Here is a 9,092-nt window from a genome sequence, read left to right on the forward strand (position 1 = left end):
ACAACAGACATTTTATCTATCATTTGTCGTTATCTCAGACATTTCTACATCTTGCACAAAGAACGTCGTGGCAAACTAACTTCAAACGTTAGAGAAAATATTTTTGCTTTAAACTAGAATTTGTTCTACATACTATACCTATTTTATTAAGTGTAAAATGCAAGTTTCTGCAATTTACGTTTTATGGTATATTTAACAGTAGCTGTTATTTTTTGTCCTCCCTCTAGCGGATCAACTGTAAGGTTAAGAACTTATAATACTAAAATTCAGGGTTCGATTTCCCGTGGTGGACAGGGCGCAGATAGCCCATTGTGTATCTTTCCGCCAAAACAATACCAACGAACAAAACAATAGCTGTTACTTTTTACCGATACCACCGATTTCTTCTCAATATTACACTTGTGGTTATAAAACTGACGTATGATAATCAGTTGTTTTCTAACTTAAAAGTATTTTAGCTGTACTGCACATACACGCCAAAGCAGAAAGATTTCATCATGTAAGTTTCCAGTTTTTCATATTATCTATCTAAATCGCTATTAGAAAATAAGGTTATATACGTGTTCACTTGTAGTTAGCGAATCACTGGACCAGTGTCACCAATCTGTCATGTACCCTTAGGGCCCCCTTGGGGGATCCTTGCTGGAATATGACTCCATAACCTACCCATATGTTACCCCGGAGGCCCCTATGTCTTTCAGCTAGAATATAATAAAGCAAATGATTTTTTAGGGAATTAATGTTTAAAACTTGTTTTTTTTTTCAGAAATTGTTTCTGCATTACATTCTAATAAAGGAAACTGATTAGGACTTCATTTCACAGGTTACCGTTTCTTATATAAAAATGAAATAAACATTGTCTTGAAATTATAAGAAATATTTCATATAAATTGTACTTTTTGTTTTAGTGAATATCTTTCTCATCGCAACCATACCCAAATATTTAACCATAGGTTTACTGTTGTATTAAAGGTCATACACATTAAATATTAAATCTTAGTAAGGCTTTACTTTTATGAGAATGAAGATAAATAGAGGAAAAGGAAGAAAAGTAACATGAATTGAAGTATTCTTGATTTTTGATATTTTATTACTTTATATCTCCATTATTAAAAGTCATTCTTATTATGATATAACGTATTATGTCATGTTATCCTAACTGCAATGAATAACTGAAAATGATATATAATAATGTGAATGACAAAACATGATATAACTATATTCAATACAATAATGTGAATGATAAATATGATATAAATATATCAATACAATAATATGGATGACAAAACGTGATATAACTATATTCAAAACAATAATGTTTATACCTCGAGCACATATTTCCACGTTGACAGGTGCTAAAGATCTCTTTAGTGACGCTATTGTACCATAACATGTATAAAGTACCTTGTATTAGAAAACATGTTGTAACAATATTCAATATTATAATGCCCGGAGCTCTACCACAAGGTCAATATTGGATACGCAGGTTTCTAAAGCGTAAATGAGTGTAGTTGTAGTGGTTAATCGTGTGTCAAGGTATCATCATATAAAACTTGTGTGTATATTTAACCTAAAAAATAAGACTCTATGTAGGAAATACATTTCATAAACATGTTTTGCATTTTTATTATTCACAATATGAATATGTCTGCTTGTTATCAAACTCCACTTTGAATCACATGAAACCTGTATTAGGCATAATGTACGCTTCTCCGTTTTGTCTAACCGCGTTTGTACATGACTTCACGATCTGCAAAATGTTCATTCCTAAACTTTGTCTTTTAGACTCACACATCCTCAACCATCCGTACTCTCTTTTTTTAAGTGAGTGTCAGTGGCGTGGCAGATACACGTGTGTATTGAATATATTTTAATTTACTTTTTTTTTGGCTCCTATCTGGATCATTATTCACAGTAAAAACTCGTTATCTCTATTTTTTATAATCAATTGTTTGTCGCATCGAGTTACTGTAGCAATTGCATACAAAGTCGAAAATAATCATCTTTGAAGAACCGCGTTTATTTCTTTATGTGATATTACAAACAACGTTGCCCAACTAACATCATTTTTATCAAATTTCGCCTGTCATACTTATTTTCTACAATCTAACATGGTGATTATTTCTGTACATGCTTAAAGTTGTTTGCTATTTGTTTTAAATTTCGCAAAATCTAAAGAGCCTTGTACATTTATATATTCCGTTTAATTGACAGAAACAGATGCAGAAAAGTACTACTTGGATTACAGCAGTCATTTGTGGGCGTGAAAAACATTGCGAAACATGTAAAATTGAACAAATTGCATACTTGTGCATCTCTTTCTCTTTTGTATTACTGGCGCAAAGCTGCACTATGGACATTCTGCGCTGTATCCTCTGCGGGGACGAACCCTAAAACTTCAGAAGACCTGAAGCTTACCACCAAGTCACCGAGGACGTCGTGCATCCTTTTTAAGCGACTGGGGAACTTAACTTGTAACTCAATGACCGCATAGAAAAGTTGTTTTGAGGAAATTGTTCACTTCTGCATTTTGACTCACATAATTTAGTGATTGTCACGCAGTAACTGTTTGAATACAACACAAGTGACGTACGACTCATAAGTTCGACACGTAGTCTATAAACTTGTCAAATTGTAACACTGTGAAATGTGTTTAGATAGTTCTTAATTATAATGCTGATGAATGTAATGTAAAAGGAAGTAAATTATTTTAAGAAAATACTTCTAACTGTTAAGTTTTTGGTGAAGTCTACGAAAAGATGATGTAAGAATTGGAAGTACCAACTATTTGTTTTAAAACGAGTAAGTGTATGATTATGGAAATAAAACCGCAAATCATAACAAATTCAGAAACAGTTTCCGATTAAGTTTAAAAGTTGTATATCGACATTTACGTTATTCAAAAACTTCTAAATATTACAGCTTTTAGACATGGAGTCAAATTGAGGATTTGTAGTTTGAGAAAATAATGTCCACACTATGTCTCAAACCTTAAGTTTGTTTCTTTACGTTTTTTGTTGGTATTGCATTTTCACTTTAAGCTACCTATCTTGTAATTCTGTACTTTTTTTGAAAATCTCTATCCCCCCCCCCTTGTAAAATACTAATTTTTAATAATCTTCTTTCTTTAGTTTTTTATGTTCATCATGGACATAAATCTGTGTAATAGCAATACTGGTTAGTTTAGTTTAATTAAATACGTAGTTGGTGTATGATGCTCTCTCTGGAAAGAATGACAACCTTTGGATTGGCTTCATGCAGATTGGATGACTATTGCTCCTGATATCATTGCCACAACGTTATCATTAATAGTAGTACTGGATGTATGATCACTATGAATCAAGGTGATCAACATGCCACATGTTATGTATGTGCTTGTAATATATATATATAGCTGCTATATTTATACCTTGTAGCTATATTCTCTAAACTCTGGACTGGAGAGACTACTGAACTCTACTGGAATGGTGCATGAGCTGAATTTTGTAACCACATGAGTTTTGTGCATGCATGCACATGCAGTGAATGTCGGCTATTATATATACATGCCGGCTTTATAGTTGTGTTTCTTTTTTAACTTGTAAAGCCGTATATGTGGACAGTCATATGAATTTTGTTCTACATAGATACATTCATATATATTCAATGCAATGTGTCATAATATAATAGTATATGCCTACAAATAAGCATTTTTAATATTTCTTATAGTTGTTATATTCTCCTTTCCTCCTTTCTACTGGCCATAGTAAGGTCGGAAACGATTTTGCTGCAGCTGGTAAGATTTCCTCTTAGAGTGTCATTTTGAATAATTTACAAGTCTAAAACGTGTTAATTAACATTTATGAATTGATTATACTAATATATTTCCCCTCAATTTCTGATCGAGTTTGGGTCGTGACATGGTGAACAGAGCACAGATAGCCCGTTGTGTAGCTTTGTGCTTAACTACAAAGAAACAAATAAATAATAGAGAAGAAGAAATGAGTAATCCCTATTATGAACCACTACCGTAATGCATGATAGTTAAGAACGTCCCTGTATTTAGCTACAATTATATAGGTAACTGGGTAAAAATGTCATTAAATAACTAAGAACGTTCCAGTGTTTAGCTCGGTAACTGATTAAGAACGTTTTGGTACATAATCAAGAACGTTCTATTATTTAGGTGAGATTATCTCGGTAAGTGGCTAAATATTGAAATAAATTACTAAGAACTTTTTAGTATTTAGCTGAGATTATCTCGGTAACTGACTAATAACATTTCAGTACGTAACTAACAACGTCCCAGTATTTAACAGATGTTATCTCGGTAACTGACTAAGAACGTTTCAGTACATAACTAAAAACGTCCCAGTATTTAACAGATGTTATCTCCGTAACTGACTAATAACATTTCAGTACGTAACTAACAACGTCCCAGTATTTAACAGATGTTATCTCGGTAACTGACTAAGAACGTTTCAGTACATAACTAACAACGTCCCAGTATTTAACAGATGTTATCTCCGTAACTGACTAATAACATTTCAGTACGTAACTAAGAACTTTGTGTTATTTGGATGAGATTAACTTAGTCATTGGTAAATGACGTTTCAGTATATAACTGTGAAATTTGCAGCATTTAAGTGAGATTAATCCGATAATTAGATAGGAAATTTTCCCGGAGATTACTCCGGTAATTACCTAAAAACATTTTAGTAAACCGATAAGATATTTCCAGCACTCAGCTGAGATTAACCCGGTAAATAGCTAAGGACATTTCACTTTAACTCAGTGTCACATCATTTATCATTTAATGTACTTATTTATAGTACAAATAAATAGACAAATAAGACGTTCACGGCGCATGAAGAGTTGTGCGTTTCCTTCCATCAGATCTGAATGATTTTCTCAGGAGGACCCGCAGGGGTTCTTGTCTTCTACCTAGTTCTGACGTCAGTCTATAACCAATTCCCGGGAGAAAAACACGGTTGCTCAGTTAATAGCAGAGAGACATGCGAAGTCACGCGTGGTATAAAGGATTAGGCCAGAAAGGTGAACTAATGCATCCCTCGTAATATGAGAGTCATTGTTTTGAAACATGTTCTGAATTAACGTCGTGCGAACTTCATTGATTCTACAGTGATCAATCATTTCAAATTAAAAACTAGAATATTCAACGCTTATAAACACTATGTAACTAGAAATATATTAAACCGTGCCCTCATTTCAAAATGCGGATGTTACTTTTCGTCATATTCAATAAAATGTCTCAACTGAATAAATTTTGGTTTTTATGAAAAAATAATAATAAGTAAAGTTACGTTAATTTTTGTCCTGCTCGTAATCTGGATTGAGATCGGTTATTTCAATAAATAAAGCTTCTTAAAAATATTTTATGAAGCCAGTTTGATCATTGAACTCACCGCTTATCACTAAATTATACCAGTAACCCTCAACATTTTAATTTATCCTTTTACAGGGTTACTTATTAATGTTGAAGTTCCCCGAAACCGGTATAACTCAGTCACAAGCGGTGAATCCAATGATCAAGCTGGCTTTATATTTATTTTAAAGCTTTAAATAACCAGCTTGTCAGCTGTATGTTGTAAAATAATAAATCAGTAGCATCACTGCTGCATATTCTTCAAATCAGCTATAGACATAGGTTCACTGTGAAGAGGAAAAGACAACTAAAAACACCATATTAAGCTTCATTATTCACACTACTTGTCACGTGTTTCAAATTGTATAACTGTTTACAACAATATGCAATATTGCAACAGCAGGACCAATGCAGACGTTCTGATAAATGTATCAAGTGGACAAATTTGTACAACTAATTGCTAATAAAATGTCATAGACAATGAACTAAATTTTCTATGTATTATATGAAGCATATTTAATCTATTTTTGTTATTTTTTGTAAAGAAGGAAAGTTCTCTTCCACTGGCAGGTTAGGTAACACCTTGGAATTGTGTTTCCCTTTTTTTTCTGGAATGACTATCAATAACATGGGTAGCGCATGTACAATGAAAGGGATGACATTATAGAATATTGTATATATATATAAATGCTACGCTCTCTTAGTCTGGAAGAAGTAAATTAAGCAAGTAAGTCTTAATCTGGAATAGAGCTTAGAGCAAGATCTCAAATGAAATGTTGTTACATTATTCAATACATCATTTACTTTTGAACGTATTTGTTAATAATAAAGGTTACTTTTCTGTCTGCTTTTACATCGTGTTTGGTCTCTTTCTTCAAACTCAGTTTAGAATTAGAGAATTCAGATAGAATTTCGTGATACATTTCCTTACATTCCTCAGGCTCTTGTGGACACTGGACTTTCACTGCTTCTGCAAATGTCCATGACTCACTCCAGTTATAGACTCAGGAAGGGGAACTGCTAGCCTAGAAAATCCAAAGCTTGTGATTAAGTTCTAGCCCCGAAGGTCAATCTCAATGCAAAAGAGTTATGGTTGACTTATGGTATTCTGGCAGACCTGAGAACAAATTATGTGGTCTCTATTGAATTCGCAGGCATATGACAGCCATAGTATCCAATACTCTGACTTTGGATAATACCATATGAATTGCTTGTTTGTTTTTAATTATGCACAAAGCTACACAAGAGCTATCTGTGCTCTGCTCACCATGGGTATTGAAACCCAGTTTCTAGCGTTGTAAATCCGCAGACATACCGCTATGCCACTGGGGGGGCACCATCTGAAACCAATCAAACGTTTGGCATCACTGGCTAAGATCGTGATCCATGGGACAGTTGTCAATATCTCTATGATAGTAGGCATGCTGCCAGAGTGACCATGGATACTACATGATACAACTATGTTAAGGGCATCAGTTCCTGGTGTTTGGCTGTTACATCATCAAAGAAAGGCTGGTAGTATTGTAAGTGAGGTTCAGTAATTTTCTCCCCTGGTGATCAAGGGCAGAGATAAAGAGGATTTGAATAGTTCCACTGAGAATAAGCCAGTCCCTGACACATTCTGGTGCTGTGAACAAGCCTAAAGGATGCCAGTGAGTAGACAGGGTTTCCTATGCTCTCCCATAATGCTTGTGACACAGAAGATCCAATGTTTCTTCCACCTAGATGTCACTGTGGGAGGAAGGACTGAATCGTTTGTTTAGTTTTGGGCTTATAGTTCACTTTATTAACCTGCCCATACCTTGCTTCACAGAAAGAGAAATGAAATTACTCATTCCAGCTGACTGTTCAGCAGATGCAGGAGAAATGCTGGTGAGCTATGGCTGTTGCTGCTCCAGATCCTAAAGATTAATGCACCCCAAATCGTCTGGCCATTGAGTGAGAAATGCACAACTGTTAACATGCACTAAAATATTTTATGGTTAGCCTAGCTATTTCTAGACTGGATGTTGCTTGGTACATGCCAGTGAAGGCACGTGGGTGTGAGGTGGATTTTCTGGTTGGCCTTGCCATGTATAAAGTGCTCTGAGTGAAGTCATCAATCTGGATAATTGATAGAGATTTTCTTCTGGTTAATAGTGGGTGGACAGACATGTCTTCAACTATGTCTAGGTGATGTCTCTCACAAGATGAGGATAGTTGTTTCTGATCTTGGTTCTGGTATTTGAAACTTAATGATACATATACTGTAAACATTGTTAATCAATTTCACCTGTGCAACGGGTAAACTATGTTTCCACACAAAAAATCAACCAGTGCCAGCCAGATTGGTTCCAAGAAAATTGGACTGTATGAGTGTATGTTGAGGAGGAGGTCACTGTACCCGCACATACACAGGTGGTGTTCTGTTGTGTCTACAGACAAAATCTAGAGTTGTCACTGTTTAATATAATATTAAAACTAACATAGTATATGCATTGTTTCTTGTCTAGAAAACAGGCAGCATTCACTCAAATAGTTACCTGTATGAGATGTGACATTTTCCCAATTCTGATCTGTTATTATGGACATTCAGCTATTCAGCATCCTATTGCAACTATCACAAGTATGGTAAGTTAAGTGGAAGTACCTGAAACTAGTGATGCTGCTAGAGTTACTTTTGATACACCATGTCCCAGAATGAATAGATAATTTTCTTCATTTACATAGAGGATATGCATATCCAATAGAACAACCAGTATGCAAGCTTCATAAGAATCCTAGGAATATAGCCAGAGCTGAAATACAATGGATTGTAAAGAAAAAGATCATATAGCTTTCAGAGAGTGCATGGTTATCGCTAGTTGTGATTGCCAGGAAAAAGACGGATACGCCAAGGTTCTGTTTAGATTTTAGCCAGGTGAATAGAGTGACATGCATGAATGCCTTTACACTCTCTTGGACAAATGTATGCCTGGATACATTGGAAGATACCTGTTGGTTTAGCATTTTTGACCAGGTACCCTGATACTGGAGCAGACCTAAAACTTTCTTTGACACTTGAGAGGGCTAATGGAACTTACCCTGACAGTGCTGCAGGATGGTAATATAAAACAGGGAAGTGTATAGTTCCTTATTCATAATGTGTGTAGAGATGGAATTTGTATAGACTCTGCAAAGATTGTACTAATGTGAAAATAGTCTATACCTATGATCAAACAAAAGATCTGTAGTAACCCTGGCATTATATTATCAATATTTTGTGGATGACTTTTCCAAGATTGTTGCACTGTTATCTACTTTTTAAAAGCTGTTTCACATTTTAGGTGGACAATCACTAAACTGTGCTATACTTGAAGTTTCAGTGTTAGCATACCCATGACGAGATGGTCAAATCAAGCTGAATACTAATGACAGCAATAGTAGTATTGGAGCAGTAATATCACGTTTTCAGGACACAGTGGGATAGTAATGGTGTATGACTCATGAACATAGATACTGCATGTTCAAGAAGAAACGGCTTCTTCAAACATTATTGCCATTACTTGTATGGTAGAAAGTTCATCATTTATGTGGATTATGCATTGTGAAAGTTGCTTATGAATTTTAAAACCTGAAAGGGATTATTGCATATTGGTTGTTTGTTATAAATGTCGCGCAAAGCTACACGAGGGATATCTGCGTTAGCTGTCCCTAATTTAGCAGTGTAAGACCAGAGGGAAGGCAGCTAGTCATCACCACCCACTGC

This window comes from Limulus polyphemus, unplaced genomic scaffold, assembly GCF_000517525.1.
Source record: "Limulus polyphemus unplaced genomic scaffold, Limulus_polyphemus-2.1.2 Scaffold585, whole genome shotgun sequence".
Lineage (NCBI taxonomy): Eukaryota > Metazoa > Arthropoda > Merostomata > Xiphosura > Limulidae > Limulus > Limulus polyphemus.